The sequence below is a fragment of the Canis lupus genome, chromosome 4 (assembly GCF_048164855.1).
Source record: "Canis lupus baileyi chromosome 4, mCanLup2.hap1, whole genome shotgun sequence".
In the NCBI taxonomy this organism is placed as follows: domain Eukaryota; kingdom Metazoa; phylum Chordata; class Mammalia; order Carnivora; family Canidae; genus Canis; species Canis lupus.
The window spans coordinates 44,195,450-44,214,850 of NC_132841.1; the positions used below are offsets into that span (position 1 = coordinate 44,195,450).

Sequence of the window (19,401 nt, forward strand, 5' to 3'; positions counted from 1 at the left end):
AATTGAAACTAATCTAAAATGATATAAGCCCCTCATGCTTTGACAGGAACTGTGCTAGGTACTTTACATACCTTATCCCAGTTTAATTATCATAGACACAGGTAGAAATTATTTTATGTATGGGCAGTTGAGCTCACAGGGGGTCAAAAATCTAGACAAGTGGTGGAGGCTCTATCTGAACCAGGACTACTTGATTCTTCAAACTATTGCTGTTTCTATAGAGTCATCTCAGAAAGAAAAGGATAAGACATTTGAGATAAAATATTTCAGAAAGAAAATGTGTTAAAGCATGGAGATAGGAATAAAGGAGGTGAGTTCTTAGGATTACAGGGCACCCAACTTCAAGTGGAATATTCATATAACCAAACATGCAGCCATGGTGAAAAACAGACAAGAAAGCAAAGGTGGAGGGAGTGGTAGAATTTTTAAAAAACAGGTCCAAAAGTTAATGCTGTCAGAATTATTAGGATCTTGACCCCAAATTAGAGTCATCATATCCAAAGCAAACTACAAGGTGGAGTCAGAATGATCACTTCCTCTGGAAACAGAAGTTTGGCCACGTTGGGTTGCTTCATTTGGGACAAGTGCAGAAGGCCATCAAGATTTTTAATCCTATGAGTTGAAAATTTCAGTTCAAGACCTTGCCAACATTTTATTAGGCAGAATGAATAATGTGCCAACAATGAGGATGGATTTTCAGGGTTTCCTGAACCAACTGCTGGTGACTTCTTACCATGCCTATGTATTTCCCATCTCCTTGGTCATCCTTCTATCCTCTTTCCCTTTCCTTACTAGTTCCTCTTTTTGCTTCTCTTTGTTAATATCATACAGCTTCCTGTGCATTATTATTTATTGAACATTAAACTCTGCTAGTCTCAGGCTTGGTGCCTATTCTGGAATGCAGGGATGAACAAAACCAACAAAGCAATGTGTCCTGAGAATTTATGATGGGCTTGGTGTGTTCTCAGAGCTACCCATTTTATTTAATCCTCACAACCCTCTCAGGCAAGCACTATTATCTCCCCTTTACACACAAGGTACAGATAGGTTTAAGTGCCTTGTTCAAGCTTATACAAATAGTAAGCGGTAGAGCCAGGATCTCAATCTAGAACTCTGTGTCTTCATCCTTAGGCTGTACCACCTCTCTGACCAGCTGCTTTCCATCAGGCATGCAATTCTAAACAACCTGGGATGCTCTCTCAAAGCACTGCTGCTGGGCTGACTCTACAGCTGCTGAATCAGCCCTCTAGAGAATAGGGGCTGGGTGATTCTGGTGTGTATTCATGGTTAAAATATACTTGGAGTGATATAAATCCCTATCTTCAGTTACCTGAGTGAGGCTAACAGGCAAATCATATATATAACCATGATATAATCATGTGTGTATCTATCTGTATATCTATCTGCATATATATATATATATATATATATGAATATATACTGTAACATGTAACCATGGGAAAGAACATGTAAATCATATATATAAGCATGACTATTGTTATAACAATTAATATTAGTATGTGAGGCTGCTAAGATGGCAGAAGGAACTGAATAGTGGGCAAAACCAGAAGAGGGGTCCCTAACCTCTGGCTGCCAACATTTGGGTTTATTGCTACTACTTAGAGCTGACAAGGCCCTCCCCTAGCCTGGGTGCACCAACCATAAAGAAGTAATAAGTGTTTACCGTTAGACATTGATAATTTAAGGTGGGATTTTAATTTCCCAATTTACCACATCCTTGGGAATGGGATTTTGTTACAGCATTGGTTCAAATTAACTTCCTCCTGAGACACCTGGGTGGCTCAGCAGGTGAGCTTCTTTGGCTCAGGGTGTGATCCTGGAGTCCCCAGGATCAAGTCCCACATCAGGCTCTCTGCAGGGAGTCTACTTCTCCCGCTGCCTATGTCTCTGCCTCTCTCTGTCTGTGTCTCTCATGAATAAATAAATAAGATCTTAAAAAAAATTAACTTCCTCCTCCTAACTTTTTTGAGATGTAGTCAATATACATCACTGTATACATTTAAATTATATAGTATAATAGGCTGTGGGTATAATGAAATGATTTCCTTAATAAGTTTAGTTAATATCTGTCATCTCATGGGCACCTGGGTGGCTCAGTGGTTGAGCATCTGCCTTCAGCTCAGGTTGTGATCCCAAAGTCCTGGGATTGAGTCCCACATCGGGTTCCCTCAGGGAGCCTATTTTTACCTCTGCCTATGTCTCTGCCTCTTCCTCTCTCATGAATAAATAAAAAAAAATTTAAATAAAAAAAATTGGTCATCTCATATAATGTTTTTTTTTTTTGTTAAGATTTTCACTTTGTGATGAGAATTCTTAGGATTTTACTCTCAACAGCTTCTCTAAATATCACACAGCAGCGTTATCTATAGTCACCATGTGTGAATTATATCCTTAGTACTTATTTAGCTTATTACTGGGAATCTGTACCTTTTGACCACCTTCCTCCAATTCTCCTTCACCTACCCTCCACCTCTGGTAACCACAAATCTGATTTCTTTTTCTGTGAGTCTTCATTTTTATTTATTTTTAAAGATTTCACACATAAATGAGATAATACAGTATTTGTCTTTTTCTGACTTATTTAACTTAGCATAATATCATCAAGAGTCATCCATGTCATTGCAAATGGCAAGATTTTCTCATTTATTTTTTATGGCTGAATAACGTTCCATTGTAAAGTGTAAACAACTTTTCATCCCTTCATCTGTTGATGAACACACAGGCTATTTCCATGTCTTGGCTATTATGAATAATGCTGCAATGGACATGGGAATACAGATAGATCTTTGACATACTGTTTTTGTTTCTTTTGGATATATTCTCAGAGGTAGAATTGCTGGATTATATATTACTTATTTTTTTAAAGGTTTTATTTTTTAAAGATTTTATTTATTCATTAGAGACTCAGAGAGAGAGGGAGAGAGAGGCAGAGACACAGGCAGAGGGAGAAGCAGGCTCCACGCAGGGAGCCCAACATGGGACTCGATCCCGGGTCTCCAGGATCACACCCTGGACTCCAGGCGGCCCTAAACTGCTGCGCTCCTGGGGCTGCCCTATATTACTTATTTTAAAAATTTTGAGGATCCTCCACATTGTTTTCCATAGTGCCTGCACCAATTTACAGTCCTACCAATAGTGCACAAGAGTTCCCTTTTCTTTACATCCTTGCCAGCATTTAATCTTTATCTGTTTGATGGCCATCCTAACAGATGTGAGGTGTTACTGTGGTTTTGATTTGCATTACTCTCACAGTTAGCGATGTTGAGAATCTTTTCATGTAAAAATGTCTGTTCAGTTACTTTGCCCATTTTCATTATGTATGTATGCATTTATGTATGTATATATTCATTCAAGTAATCTCTATGCCCATGTGAGGCTCAAACTCATGACTCTGCGATAAAAGTAACATGCTAAATTGACTGAGCTGGCCAGGTGACCCCCTTTGACAATTTTTAAATTATATTATTTTAATTTTGCTATTGAGTTGTAGGAGATTTTTTTTAAGGTTTTTGTTTATTTGAGAGTAAGCGAGCAAGAAAGAACATGTGTGGAGAGGGACAGAGGGAGAAGTAGGCTCCCCACTGAGCATGGAGCCCAATGTGGGGTTGGATCCTAGGACCTCGCATCATGCTGAGCTGAAGGCAGCTGCTTAACCAACTGAGCCACCCAGGCACCACAATGAATTTTTTTTAAAAAATATCTTCTATTTTTTTTATTTGTTTATCATAGTCACAGAGAGAGAGAGAGAGAGAGAGAGAGAGAGAGAGAGGCAGAGACATAGGCAGAGGGAGAAGCAGGCTCCATGCACCAGGAGCCCGACGTGGGATTCAATCCCGGGTCTCCAGGATCACGCACTGGGCCAAAGGCAGGCGCCAAACCGCTGCACCACCCAGGGATCCCCACAATGAATTTTTTTTTTAATTTATTTTGGAGGGCAGCCCCAATGGCCCAGTGGTTTGGCGCCACCTTCGGCCTGGGGTGTGATCCTGGAGACCCGGGCTCAAGTCCCGCATCAGGCTCCCTGCATGGAGGCTGCTTCTCTCCCTCTGACTCTGTCTCTGCCTCTCTCTCTCTCTGTCATGAATAAATAAATATATATATTTTTTAGATTTTAATTATTTACTCACGAGAGACACACAGAGAGAGGCAGAGACACAGGCAGAGGGAGAAGCAGGCACCACGCAGGGAGCCTGATGCGGGACTTGATCCTGGGACTCCAGGATCACACCTGGAGCTGAAAGTGGTGCTAAAACGCTGAGCCACCCGGGCTGCCCATAAATAAAATCTTTAAAAAAATACTTAAACCTCACAGCTTTTGGTAGTATTGGCGTTTTTTATAAAAAGATTATTTATTCATGAGAGACACAGAGAGATGCAGAGACATGGGCAGAGGGAGGAGAAGTAGGATCCTAATGGGGAGCCTGAGGCAGGACTTGATCCTGGGACCCCATAATGATGATCTAAGCCAAAGACAGATGCTCAACCACTGAGCCACCCAGGTGCCCTGGTAGTATTGACATTTTAATAATATTAATTCTTCCAATCCATGAACACAATATACCATTCTATTTGTGTCTTCTTTGATTTCTTTCATCAAGGTCTTAATGGTTTTCTGAGGAGAAATCTTTTACTTCCTGAGTTAAAATCAATTCCTAAATATTTTATTGTTGCTGTTGCTATTGTAAATGGGATCATTTTCTTAATTTTAAGATAATTCATTTTAAGTGTATTGAAATGCTACAGATGCTTTATGTTAATTTTGCATCTTGCAACTTTGTTGAATTAATTAATTAGATCTCATTTCAGTTTTTTTTTTTATGGAGTCTTGATGATTTTCTCTCTATAAAATCATATCATTTGCAAATAGAGACCATTTTACTTGTTCCTAAGTTTGATGCCTTTTATTTATTTTTCTTGCATAATTGCTGTGGCTAGGATTTCTAGTACCATGTAAATTAGGAATAGTAAGAGTGAGTATCTTTGTATGATGTTAGCTGCGGGCTTGTCATAAGTGGCTTTTACTATGTTGGGATACATTCCTTCTTGAGTTTTTTTTAAAATAACAAATGGATATTGACTTTTGTCAAATGTTTTTCTGCATCTATTGAGATGATCATATGATTTTAAAAATTCTGTTATTGTGATATATTACATTGCTTATTTGTGTATGTCAAGCTATCTCTGGATCCCTAAAATACATCCCACTTGATCCTGGTGAATGATCCTTTTAATGTGCTTGTTGCTGAATTCAATTTATTAGTATTTCATTGATAATTTTTGTATCTTTATTCATCAGGGATATTGGTCTGCAGTTTCCTTTTCTGGTAGTATTTTTTTTTTTTCTTCTGATTTTGGTATCTGGTTTATTTAGGTTAATGCTGGCCTCCTAAAATGAGTTTGAGAGTGTTCCCTCCTTTTTGACTTTTTGGAAGAGTTCTCGAAGGGTTGGTGTTAATTCTTTTTTAAAGTTTTGTAAAATTCACCAGTAAAACCTTTGGGTCTGGTCTTTTCTTCTTTGGGAGATTTTTTATTACTGATTCAATCTTTTATCCATTTAAGAGTTTATCCATTTCTCTAGGTTGTGCAGTTTATTAGCATATAGTTATTCATAGTAGCCTCTTAATGAGCCTTTGTATTTCTGTGGTATCAGTTATTATTATTTATTATTTTAGACTTTGGTAAAACCTCTTATATTAAGGATATAGACTTCTGCTCTTTACACTCATAAAATGGGATAATTGCAAAGAGGATGGTCATGGACTACAGAAATAACATTATTTGTAAGGAGAAATAAATAAAATCCTAGGTAATGGTATTTTCCCTATAGCCCAGTGTGCCTACTCTGTTGAAAACTTTAGTTCTCAAAGCAATGTATAGGTGTGATAGCAATCATTCCTGTTTAAGGGGTAACATTTAATGCAACCTTTTATCCCCTTTAAAATGCACAGTGTTTTATCCTAGGCTCAGAGCTGAGTATTCCCATCATTTTAATAATTGTTTAGGCATGTCCTATGACAATTATATTGAATTTCCTCAGACAGCCCCCCCCACCAGTACTGCCCCTATGTTCTGCTTGTCCATATTCCCTTCACCTTTCCTCTGCTATGATCATGGGTATCTCTGCTTGTACTTGAAAGTAAAAAGCAGTTCCAGGTTACAGCAAACTCCACAGCCTTGCTCCACACTATGGCCTCTGCTGAAGAGACAGAACAGGGAGAAGCACGAAGACCATTATGGTAGAGATCAGGCACTACCAGAAGCTCAGCTTGAGTTTTAAAAAGAGGCTCTTAGACATATTCCCAGCAGATAAGTCTTCACTGGCTTGGAGAACAGGAAGGACTACTCTACAAACATCACTGTGTTTGAATTTCTAGAAGCCACCCAGGCCAAGAAGACATCCCTGCAGTGCTTCACCACACATTCATTGCTGCAGTACTCATTGTCCCAGTCCTTACTCACAACGGAAGGGTTCTCACAGCTGGACCTCACACATCGAGGCTGGGGTGAGAGTGTCACAGGAGACCCACTCACCAATTCAACATCCATTTGAGAAGGAGATTCAACCTCAGGAATTACATCTGTGATCATTTCACAGATCATCTCAGGAGAGGTTTCCTCTACTGTATGGACCTCAGGGTTGTTGTTCACAGGCTACTCAGGACTACTTTCCACAGTTGGTGGGACTAAGGTTGTCTGCATTTTGAGAGTGGGTGGAGGTACAATCTTGATCTGCAGAGGAGGTGGCTGTTGCTGTAAATTGATTCGAACTTTCTAGGGTGGAGGCTGTTGCATGGCCTGAAGTGGGGGAGGCTGCTGCAGAATGGTCACATGCTGCTGAGTGCAGGGCTGAGGCATCTGTTGCAGTGGAGGGGGTTGTAGTCGAGGTGGAGGCAATTGCATAGAAGCAGTGGCCGCTGCCGCCGCCTGCAACACTGAGCGAGTGACAATTTGGGCTTGTTGACTGGGCTGGATAGTGGCTGTACTGGTTTGGATTCCCTGGGAGGTCACCACTGTGGCTGGGATAACGGTAACCATCCCTCCTAGAGAAATAGTAATAGAAGAGGGTAACATCTGTTTGGTAGTAATCAGCTTGGTGATATTGGGCTGACCTCCGGCCCCAGAAGATGCCTGGTTTGCCACATAGGAGGAAAGAGTGGAGTTAATGACAATGGAAGGGAACAGGGCAGGGGGCTCTGTTGTGGCTGGTGCTGGAGATGCTGGGTCAACAGTAGCCATAGGAGGTGGAGAAGGCGTCTGTCATGGTGACACTGGATCCAATTCTACTGTTTCCACAGTGGCCTGACACTCTTGATTATCTTTATATGCAGCCAGAGCCTTCAGATACTCTTTCTTGGCAGCTTCAGTTTTCCTCTTATACACCTGTTTTTGCTCTTCTCCAAGACTATCCCACATGGAGGCCACAATTTTTGAAACCTTCCCAAAAGTGGCATTGGGATTTTGTCCCTTGAGGGCAGCCTGTGTATCATGAAAGAATAAAGCATATGCCGAAACTGGCTTCTGAGGTTTATTAGGATCTTTCTTTTTTTTCGTCTTTGGGGCCTTATGCTTTTTTCCTGCTTCCGCCACAATGGCCTTCTGGCTGGGAACTTGCTTCTGGAAATCCTCAATACCATCCTCATGAAGTGAACTAGTAGGTGTAGGGGTGGTTGAAAGACGATCCTCAGGTGACTGGGCAGGTGGCAGGATGGTGCCACCCCCTAAGCTCAAACCAAGTTGAGAACTCAGTTCTGACTGATCAGCGGTGGTCAACCGGCTATGCTCCATCAAGCCAGATGTCATGTCTGTCATTGATACATCAATTGTAACAGGTGGGTTGGCACTATACTGAGTTCCTATAGAATGGTCCAAGTCCATGGTCAAGTCCCCACTCAGGAGCCCCCCTGCCCTGCTCCAGTAAGCAATGGGTCATGCCCACAGGCATGTCCAATGTCTGGATCCCATACTGGGCTGAAAAGCTGCCATCCTGAGAGGAGGAGGGGTCTTCCAGGTCCCCAAAGTGGCCAACCACATCCGAGACACCAGTGAGGGGTCAGAATCCAAGGAGATAGGTGGGATTTCAAATTCCTCATCTCCCAAGCTTGGTGTATGGAATGTCTCAGCCCCCGACCGGAAGGGGATTGTCCGCTCATTGTCATTTCCTCTTGGAAACTCCATCTTCACATAACGGCTACCACCATCTCAGCCGCCTCATTGCTCCCCCTGCCCCCACCGGACTCCTGTGGTATCAGTTATAATGTCTCCTTTTTCATCTATAGTTTTGTTGATTTGGGTCCTCTATTTTCCTTGGTTGATGTAGTAAAGGTTTGTCATTTTAAAATATCATTTCAAAGGACCTATTTTTAGTTTGGTTAATCTTTTTTATTGTTTGCCTATTCTCTATTTATTTCTGCTTTTCATTTCCTTCCTTCTAGTAACTTTGGGTTCAGGATGTCCTTTTTCTAGTTCTTAAGGTATAGAATTAGATTGCATATTTGGGGGGTGGGGAGTCTTTCTTCTTTTTAAACTTAAAAAAATTTTTTTTTCTTTTTTTTTTAAATTTTTATTTATTTATGATAGAGAGAGAGAGAGAGAGAGAGAGAGAGGCAGAGACACAGGCAGAGGAAGAAGCAGGCCCCATGCAGGGAGTCTGATGTGGGACTCGATCCCAGGACTCCAGGATCATGCCCTGGGCTGAAGGCAAGCACTAAACTGCTGAGCCACCCAGGGATCCCCTAATTTTGTTAATATAACATGTCACGATGACTGATTTTAAGATGTTGAAATATATTTGTATTTCTGGATAAAAACCCCTACTTACTTATGGTGTATAACCCTTTAATGTATTGTTGAATTTGGTTTGCTAGTATTTTGTGGATAATTTTTACACTTATGGTCATCAGGGATATTACCTGTAGTTTTCTTTTCTTGTAGTGTCCTTATCTAATCTTGGTATCAGGGTAATGCTGGCCTCATAAAAGGAGTTTGGAAGAGTTTGTTCCTTTTCCATTTTTGGAAGAGTCTTATAAGGATTGATATTAATTCTTTGAATATTTGGTAGAATTCACCAGTGAATTCCATACCACCATTAACATATTATAGAATCTAACAATGACTACATATTTACCATTAAAAGGAGTTTTATAATTTCTTACTTTTTTAAATTTTATTTTTAAGTAATTTCTACACATAACACGGGGCTTGAACCTACAACTCCAAGATTAAGAGTCACATGCTTGACCCACCCCACTGAGCCAGCCAGGTGGCCATCTTTTTAAATTTTTTTTTATATGAGTTAGGATCCTTTTATTTCTATTTAAAGAATTTCCTTTAGCATTTATTGTAAGGCAGGTATAGTGCCTTCCTCAGGTTTTGTTTGTTCAGGAAAGTCTATATTCCCTTGAGCAGAACTTCTTTTTTCTTTCTGCTCTCAAAATTCTTTGTCTTTGATTTTTTTTAAAGTAATCTTTATACCCAACGTGGTCTTGAACTCATGACCCCAAGATCAAGAGTTGCATGCTTTGCTGACTGAGCCAGCTAGGCACCTCCATGTCTTTGACTTTTGACAATATAATTATAATGTGTCTTGGTGTTGGCCTATTTATGTTCAAGTATTTGGGAGCCTTTGGGCCCCATGGATGTCTATTTCTCTCTCCAGGTTTGAGAAATTTTCAGCCATTGTTGCTTTAAATATAAATCTCTTTGTCTTCTCCTTCTGGAATTCCCCTAATGCAAGTATTGTTTCTTATGAATATGTCCCATAAATTCTGTAGGCTTTCACCACTCCTTTTCATTCTTTTTTCTTTTTACTACCATTCTTTTTTCTTTTTTACTGGGCAATTTCAAATGTCCTATCTTCCAGGTTATTGATCCTTCTGCATGATCAAGTCTACTTTTTTTTTTTTTTTAAAGATTTTATTTATTTATTCATGAGAGACACACACAGAGAGAGAGAGAGAGAGAGAGAGAGAGAGAGAGAGGCAGAGACACAGGCAGAGGGAGAAGCAGGCGCCATGCAGGGAGCGCGATGTGGGACTCGATCCCAGGTCTCCAGGATCACGCCCTGGACTGAAGGCGGCACTAAACTGCTGAGCCACCCAGGCTGCTCTCAAGTCTATTTTTTTTAAAATTTATTCATAAAGACACAGAAAGAGAGAGAGGCAGAGACACAGGCAGAGGGAGAAGCAAGCACCATATAGGGAGCCCGACGTGGGACTCGATCCCGGGTTTCCAGGATCACGCCCTGGGCTGCAGGTGGCGCTAAACCACTGCGCCACCGGGGCTGCCGGGGCTGCCCCCTCAAGTCTACTTTTGAAGCACTCTACTGAATTCTTCAGTCATTGTATTTTTCAGGTCTAGTTTTTTTTTCCCCCTTTGGTTTCTATTTCTTTGTTGAACTCATTGAACTCATTTTGTTCATTCATCATTTTCCTAATTTTGTTCAGTTGTCTAAGTGTTCTTATAGTTCTCTAAACTTCAAGAGGACTATTCTTAATTCTTTGACAGTTAATAAATATCCATTTCTTTAAGGTCAGTTATAGGAACTTCATTAGTTTCCTTTGGTGGTGTCATATTTACTTGATTTATTGTGATCCTCAATTCCTTACATTTGTATCTGCACATTTGAGTAAGTAGTCTCCTCCTCAAGATTTTAAAGATTTGCTTTGGTAGAGGCAATTCTTCATTAGTCAGCCCAATTTGGGTTTCTGGATGTGCCTGCTGGTAATGTCTTTGGACAGGAATGTCTTGCTTCAGGGTTAATTTCTGGGCAAGGCAACTGCCTGAACTTTGAGGTCAGGGTGAGGGGGTGAGGAAGTGTGCTGCTGGCTGACAATAGTTGGTATGGACTATTGGCTTGGTTCTTTGTCCAGTTGAGGCTGTAGGATGGGCACCATGGTTCCTCAGTTCTTTGGTCAGGCTTACTAGACTGTTGGGACTGGGTACTATATTCAGTCAGAATATAGTTATATAGGCTATAAGTTAGCTTCTCTGCCCTGGAAGGACAACAGGATGGGATCTAAATCCTTCAAAGCTTGTTGTTTGGAGACTCAAATCAGGGAAGAATTTGCACTAAATTCCCTGTCTTGATTGGGGGTACTCTTTTTGTTCTTCAGTTGGGGAAAGATAGCTGTGCTTTCTTTTCAAGTGCCATTGTAAGAAGGGCTATGCAGCTTTCTGTGTGCTCTGGTTAGGTTCCATGGTAGAGCAGGCTGAAGGCTGTATTCAGCAATAATCAGAGCTATGAATTCGTTTCCTTGTCTAGGTGCAGCAGGACTAATTCCAAAACTTGCAAGGCTCTTTGTGGTCTTGATTCAAGCCAACTCTTCCTCCAAGTTCCCTGACTGAATAGGGCCACTGGCTTTGCTCTGTAGCCTATCAGTTTGTGTGCCTGCATTTTGGCTTGAGCTTGCTGAGGTAAGTAACCTCCAGGCATTCCGCCAGCCCTTCTGGCCAGTCAGGGGGTAAGTTACCCTCAGTAGTGGGTGTGGCTTTGATTCAGCTTCTTTGCCTGGGTACAGTGGGAGGGCCCACTCTAAGAACCTTCAAAATTTTCTGAATGGGCTTTCTGGTTGGGAGTAGCCAGGGGTTATCCTAAACAGAGTGGAGTTGTAAACTAACTTCTTTGTGGGCATAGCGGGGGAACTCTTCCTGTCTGGTACTGGCTTTGCTCTGGGGGTGATCGGCTCTGTCTGCCTTCCTCTCAACTTGTCACTACTGGGCTACTCAGCTTTTAGGTGTTTTCACCAGCCCTTCCAGTCAAATTGGGCTGGGAGCCATACTCAGTAGTGCATGGGCAGGGGCTCCAGGGCCAGTGAGACTCCTCATTTAAGGACCTGAATCAGGCAAATTTGCACCCTGCTGAGTTCCATAGTCAGATTACAGCAATAGCTTGGTTCTGCAAATGAGGTGCTGATTGGGAGTACTATTTGGGCTCTGTGGGTAGGAACTTGGTCTGCCAAGATCCATGTGCTGGCTGTTGCAAGCTTCTCCTTTCTTCTCTATTGTAATCAGTTTCCTAGGGGCCAAGCCATGTAGATTCTCCTGTAGTCACCGTTGGGCAAGACTTGAGTAGGGGATTTCACAAAGTAACCCAGAATACTGTGTGCGTGTGTGTGTGCATGTGTGTGTGTGTGTGTGTGTGTGTATAGTGGGGCTGGATGTCCCTTCTGGGCTCTCTTTCCCTCCAGAGGACCTGAAGGCCCACAAAAGAGCTCTTTGCACGCTGTCACACTGGCCTGGGGGAAGGACAATGTGGTCAGTGTGTAGCTGTTCCTCTTAGCCTTCTAATCCAATCTGTCTTGGTCTCTGTGGTTCAGGGGAAAACTTTAGCCTCACTCCCATGTTCTAGAATTGTCTCAGTGGTGTCTTGTCTACCAACAGTTGTTATTCTTATGAGGGGGGAGCAAAGTCAGGGACAATTTATATTGCCATCTTGGTCCTGTCACTCTGTGTTAACTTTTGAAATGTATAATTTCTATTAAAATGCCCAATCCTTCTAATAATTAAATATGATAAATTTACTGGGAGCTAAGCCAAGAAGTTCAGGCCTGTTGTGTGATCTAATCAAGTATCTTTAATTATAAGGGTGCGATTTGTGAAGAGGAGGAGGTACCTCATCTGTGGGTTGTGGGATGTTGGGGGGTTGGACAGGCATGCTCAGTCCTTCCTGGGCATCTGCCCCCAGTTTAGAGTGTGCAGGAGCTTTAATTTAGCCATACTGTTCTCTTATTCTGAATTAAATTACCCATCTAACAATATTTAAATTAACCTTGAGGCTTCCTGGAGAACATAAAAGTTATTTTGAATTATTTTCACTGCCAGGATCAGCACAATTCCCTTCCCAGCCAGCTTGGTAGGTATTCAGTGATAGAGAAACCAATTTTTAAATTAATACAATTTTGTGTTTGTAAGGAAGCCATTATTTTTAATTATCGGGCATTTTCCTCAGCCTGGCTTCCCCAGTTAATAAAACTCAGCTATTTAGCATGGTTTTTATTTTTGCAGAGGGCAGACTTTGGGAAGTAGTTTCCCCTATGGAATCTCCCCCCAGAATGTTTTGATCTCACCAAGCACACGCCTGTCACAAGGAAGCTCGTAAAAAACCCTGAGAAAAGGAAACGCTGTCGTCAAAACGGCCCTGCTGGGCCCATAACCAGTGACTCTAACTTAGCTCGAGGGGCAATGACGGGAGCTGGTGATTTGAGAAACATGAAGGAGGAAATTAACACCGGGCTGGATCCCCTCCAGGAAAAGGCATTGGAGCACAGCAGGAGAGGCTTCAGTGAAGCTTACTGAGGAATATTTTGCCTGTCATGTTTGGAGTGTGGGAAACCCCAAAAAGGTGAAGGAGGGAGGGCATGAGATTTTCCATGGCTGGAGATATTGAAAAGCTGAATTCCTGCCTTAGAGAGTTTAGGTATTCACCTACCCAGAGGGAAAGCCAGGGCTAGATGACATCTTCATTTTCTTCCTGGGTCAGTCCTCTGGGATTTATAAAGCAGCTCTCTCCAGTTGCCATACAACAAGACTCAATGCTACATTGGGATCAGTGCTTGTGCAGACAAAACAACTTGCTATAAATTTAATATTAGCTTAAATAATGCATAATTAGAAGGGTAAGCTTCTGCAAACACATTAAATAATGTATTCCCTAAGCAAACATTATTTTTTGGATGACCTGCTGTTTTGGATGATGGTGAAGTAGAAAGGTGGAAAGATCTGAATTTGAGTTGCAGTTTTGACACTGATTAGCTTTGTCAGTCACTGCAAAGCAGTCTTTTACCTTTAATAACCTCAGTTTCCTTATCTGTAATGGCCTGTGAGCTTCTGGTAGGTGGGGACTGTATTTTTCTTAGTGTCCATATTATTTTTGAAAGTGCTTGGTACTCAACAAATATTAGTGAATAAGGGGGTTGAATCATACCCACTATAAGAACCATGGCAATTCTGATGATCTAATGTTCTAATATGGAAAACTGGGAAGAGAGAATGTAACTGGGACATCTGTGATCTCCAAATAATGGACTTCATTCTAAAGAGCATTTAGAGTCATTCTGGGAGGCTCCCCAAACCTGGAATTAATAGAGGTTGGAAAGAGTGGATTTTCATGACATCAACCTAAAATCCCATTCATTCATTCACTAAATATTTACTGAGCACTTACTATATGCTTGCTACTGTGATCAGCACTTAGGACAGAGCAAGGTAGCTCAATGGTTGAGTGTCTGCCTTTGGCTCAGGGCATGATCCCAGGGTCCCAGGATCGAGTCCTGCATCAGGGTTCCTGCAGGGAGCCTGATTCTTCCTCTGTCTATGTCTCTGTCTCTCTCTCTCTCTGTGTGTCTCTCATGAATAAATAAAATCTTTTTTTAAGAAAAGAGCAAGACATTTATGGTCCTTGCTCTTATGGAAGTTACAGAGGAGGGTAAAGACACATGAGCCAACAGTGAAAACATTAGAGCTATAATGAGAGTAAACATAGCGAAGAAACTACGGGAAGGAGGAAGGACACTTAGAACTAGGCTCACAAGGACTGTGTCCTAGAGGAAGTGCTATCTCAGTGGGAGCTTCAAAGATGACTAAGACTTTACAGGTGAGGGCGAGAAGAGTTGGGGAGAATATTCCAGATGGGGAGGTCAGCAAGTGAAAGCTTGAGTAGTAAGCAAAGGCCCTGCTCAGGCAGAGAACTTCATTTCAGATGCTGTGGGAATATTCTAATAGAGGTGGGTGGTCTGTTGGTACATATATGGCAGACAAGAGAGGCATCTGGTATGTAGGCTCAGCCTGGATGACCTGAACAGGCTTGTACTAGTCATCTCTCAACCTGAACTTTCCAGAATCCAAGTATGTTGCATGTCTTCAGCCTCTGAGAAGGAAGGTAGATAGTTTAGTCTGCAGATGAATGCTCCTTTGCATTCGCCAATGTGTCCATCTGGGAAGGACTTGCATATTTCTAAGATCCTTCCCAGGGTCACTAAGGGCCTTTCTCCTTGACCCTGCCCCCAGTTAGTTTGCTCCACCCATACTAGCTCTCCTGCTTAGGATATAAGCAACGGTCTCTTCTGCTTCAGGGCATTTGCACATGCTGATACACTAGCATAGGAGGCTTGCTTCCCATCACATGTCTGGAAAATTCCTACTCTTCAGTTCTCAGCTCAAATGTTTATTTTCTTAGAGTGGCCTAACCTAAATCAGATATTCCCTTTTATCTGCACCCTGTATTTTTCTTCATGGCACCCATCACAATTTCTTTATATTATTTGTTCATTTATTTGATTATTATCTGTTTCTCTTTGCTACGGCACAGGGTCTTTCCACTTTTCCACCATACCTTCCAAAACAGCAAGTCAGCCAAAAGTAATACTTGCTTGGGGAACACATTGCTTAATGCATTTGCAGAGGCTTGCCCTTCTAATGATATATTATTTAAGCTGATATTAAATTTATTACAAGTCCTGTCTGCACAAGCACTACTCATAATATAACACTGAGTCTTGTCTGTTTTGTTCACCAGTATACACTGAGTGAGTCATACAGTGCCGATGCATAGATGTTTGAAATATAAAATATTGGTGCAGAATGAAAACACTGGCAGGAAGGGGCTGGTAAAATTCACGCTTTCATGGTAACTGTGAATATTAGCAGAGCTACTTGAGTGGGCCTCATGCAGAACTGAGTTCACACGTGTGTGTTTGCATGTACAGCTGCCTCCCACCTCACTCCTGTGTCAATGTCATTTGCCACAAAGGTAAAACTAACACAAAGCAGTGTGTAATTGCAATGTCATATTAATCATATAGAAACCCCAACAAAATTACTAACTCCTACCTCTTCTGGGGAAGGATACTAATGCCAATATCATGATGGAAGATATCTTGGAAGTGATTTTTCTTTTGTTCTGCTGCCTACACATGTAGTTGTTTCTTGCTTCTGCAATCTCTGTGTAAATCATAATCAAGAGGAAATATCCTGGAGGGTGGTTGTATGCTTCCTGTTCAGAGACAATCATGCACTGAATCCATTTCAGGAAGGAGCAGGAGTTTTTTTTTTTTTTTTTTTTTTTTTAAGGAGCAGGAGTTTTAAATCTCAGTAGAAGGGGTTGGTTTCTGCTCTCTCTTCCAAAAAAATCTAGAAAGAAGACTTGCTGGTGGGGAAGGTGGGGTGAGGGGGGATGATACATAAACAGATCCTCAAGGCCAGGAGTTTGCCTTATGATCAGTCTCTGGAGGGATGGAGAATGTGGAATATATCTGGGGTGTGTGTGTGTGTGCATGTTTGTGATTTAACCTATTCCTTCCTTCTTTGGGTGTAGCATCCTCTTTCTGTATGGCTTCTCCTGTTTAGGTGGTCCAATACAAGGTACATGTGTCCACATGTGACCTAATACTGGCTGATCATAGATCTGTGCTAGGTCAGTCACCTGAGGTGATTTCTTTTTTTAAGTATAAATGCTGTGGGAGATCCTTTCTTCTATGTTCACTAAGCTAAGCTGATGTCAGCCTGAAGTCACCTTTGGCCAACTCTGACTCCCCAGTGTGAAGAGGTCACTGGTCTACTGTGGAAGTAAATGAGGCCAACTGCCAAGAGAAATAATGCTGGGGGATGGAAGGGGACCATGAGAAAGACAGAAAAAGAGAGGGAGATGTCAGCCTGATGACATCATTTGGATTTGTGGGGGCCCATTAGGCAAGACAATGAATGCCCTTTTTTATTACTCTAGTTTGAGTGGGCTTCCTATCTTTTGCAATAGAAAGATTCCTGACAGATATAGGGGAAATGTGTTTGTGAACTCATTCCTGCTTTGGGTGAGTTAGGGGAGCAGAATTCACACATATGCACCTTCTAAGGAGGAGCCCTCAGGAGGCATGGTCATCACTTCTTCCTTCCTCACTTGTTGTCTGAGTGCTTACCACATGGCACTTGTCACCAGGGACATAGTGGTGAGGTGGTTCCTGTGCTTATGGAGCTTACAGATGCCCTGATGCAACTGTTCCGTGTGTTTTTGAAAGGCCAGAGAGAACAGAGAAAGGAGTGGAGTGGAAAAGACTCTTTCAAATGAGATTCCTTGAGATGTTCTTGGGAGACAAAATGAAAATTATTCTCACATTGAGTTTGGGCAGGGAAGAAGGGACTAATACTCTAAGTTTTGCTGAAGCATCATAAAGCTTTTGGTGGAAGGATGTGGTTCTTTGATGGTCTACCCATCCACCATCTTACATTTCACCAACCTATATGGAAATGTCACTGACACTTTCCTCACCCATGAGATGACCCTGACTGGGTTGCTGAGAAAAAGAGCTACTTAGGTGGCTTAGAATTTCACTGGGCATGGGTCTATCATGGTAGCTTCATTGCGATTTTTGGTTTCCTCTGAATTCTAGGGAAGCTCAGAGCCTTGGGTCCTCACATCACTCCTTTAGCCAGACTCCTAGGAGCTGGACAGTCCCTGAGAAAGGTAGATCTGTTTGCTTCAGTGCTTGATACCCTCCGTTACTTCACCATAGATTCTCTACAAATTCCCTACTTTTAACGAAGGAGCAACAGTTTCTTCCCCATTCCAAGAGGCAGGACCGGGGCTGCCAGCATGTCACATCTCTGTCTTGGGGTTCAGTCCCCAGCCTCTCTCCTTCACAGAGCCTGGCAGGCCAGTTCACAAATTCTAGGTAGCCACTCAGTTTCCCAATCCATATGGTTATCGAGAGGAAGCCTTGAAAGCGAGCATGATACAGCAACTCTGCTACTTGTCAAATCCTGTTAATTATGTGTGCTAAATGTCTCCCCCTCTTTTCTTTCTTTACTCTTAGTGATTTAGTTATTTGTTTGGATTACTGCAGTTGCTTCTATGCTGTCCCTCTCTTCCTATCCTGTCCCCTTCTAATCTATCTTCCTCCACACCTGAGAAAGCTTGAGAGGTCTTCTAAGACGACACATCCCAACACATCACTCTGCTAATTAAACCCTGGAAGAGTTCCCCACAGTCCTCTGGATAAATGTCAGCCTAGCAAAATATTCCGTTCCATGTGCTGCCTCTGGCCAATGTATTCTTTGTTTGTACCACAGTGTAACACATTCCCCTTCCCTCTGGCCAAACTGAGTTAAGGTTTCTTGAAATGCTCTTCCCCTTTTTGACCTCTCTGTTATTTTACAGGCAGCACTTTTGGTCTGGTCACCCCTTCCCCATATCTTTGCTGGGCTAATTCCTACTGCTCTTCAGAACTGATTCCAATTCTTCCGTGAAGCTCATCCTGATAGAGATGGCAGAGACCTTGCTATGTGTTCACCAACTCTTTCATTTTTTTCTCCCTTAGCCATTCAAGAAAGACAACATTTCCTAGGCTTTCTTGCAGTTCAGTTGAAGTGTTCTCACTGGGGTGGGTGAAATGAGCTCTGCTCATTCAGCCCCTTGTCCTTCCAGAGCAACCTTAAAGGTCACTTGCCTCCTGTGGTGGGATCACAAGACAGCAAGTTCAGTGAGTCACCCCTAGGACAAGCTGCCTTTCTTATTGGGACCGTGATGTGGTTGGCTCCTGAGATTGGAGGTCCTATTTGTTATCTGGCCTCAGTCCATCCTTTTCTGATGCAACGAGCTATTGCTTTCCTTGTGACATTGCTTGTATTACAGTTTACACCACACTATTCACATTGTCTTCTCCACTGGAATGCAAACTTCTTGCTGGCAAGGATTTAGTTTTCTTTCTCTAGTCTATTCCATAGCGCTTGGCATATAGTCAGCACTTAGCAAACATGTTTTTTTTTTTTTTAAATTATAATATTGCTTTAATTTGCAGCCTAAAACAGAGGAGACTTAAAGAGAAAATTAAAAAGAAATGAGTTAGTTATACACAGGAAAATGATTATAGTTGTAAAATGCAGCATTCTGCTAAGACTCCATTCTAGTAATCTTCTGAACAAATGAATGAAAAATTTCAGGGCCCCATTTGACAATGGAATTCAAGATAGAGTGAAAAGAACGTTAGGACTGGAGGTAAGGAGAGAAGAGCCTGCTTGCCTTGTGTGGGCCAAGGTACCTTTGATTTGAAACTGCAAACTTCCCTGCCCTAGGCTCGCGAAGAGCCTGACTAAAAGGACACTGCCTGGTTCTCTTAATCCACATCATGCTCCATCTTTCTTTTATACCTTCTTCCAATTGCTCCCCTGCAATTTCCAAGAGTTGCTTTTATTTCATTCACTAAACAATTTATGAATTGAATTAAAATAAATGAGATGCAAATAAATTCCAGGCTTTCTCCCTCATTTTCAAATTACATTTTCAGTCCACTCAACCTGTTATAATCTCATAGTGATTTTCATTTAAGAGAGCTAAATGGATATGTGATTATTGTTACAGGAACTAACACCAGACAATTAAATGTTGAGGTGTTG

At 41.8% G+C, this 19,401-nt stretch overlaps 1 protein-coding gene, 1 long non-coding RNA gene and 1 pseudogene across 9 annotated transcripts in view; 1 reads left to right on the forward strand and 2 right to left on the reverse strand.

Moving 5' to 3' along the window:
- Positions 1 to 19,401, forward strand: part of LOC140632336 (uncharacterized) — a 49,878-nt gene that overhangs the window by 29,947 nt on the left and 530 nt on the right. The window lies entirely within an intron of this gene.
- TENM2 (teneurin transmembrane protein 2) overlaps positions 1 to 19,401 on the reverse strand; it is a 1,505,907-nt gene that overhangs the window by 19,608 nt on the left and 1,466,898 nt on the right. The window lies entirely within an intron of this gene.
- Positions 6,230 to 8,196, reverse strand: LOC140631569 (TOX high mobility group box family member 4 pseudogene; annotated as a pseudogene).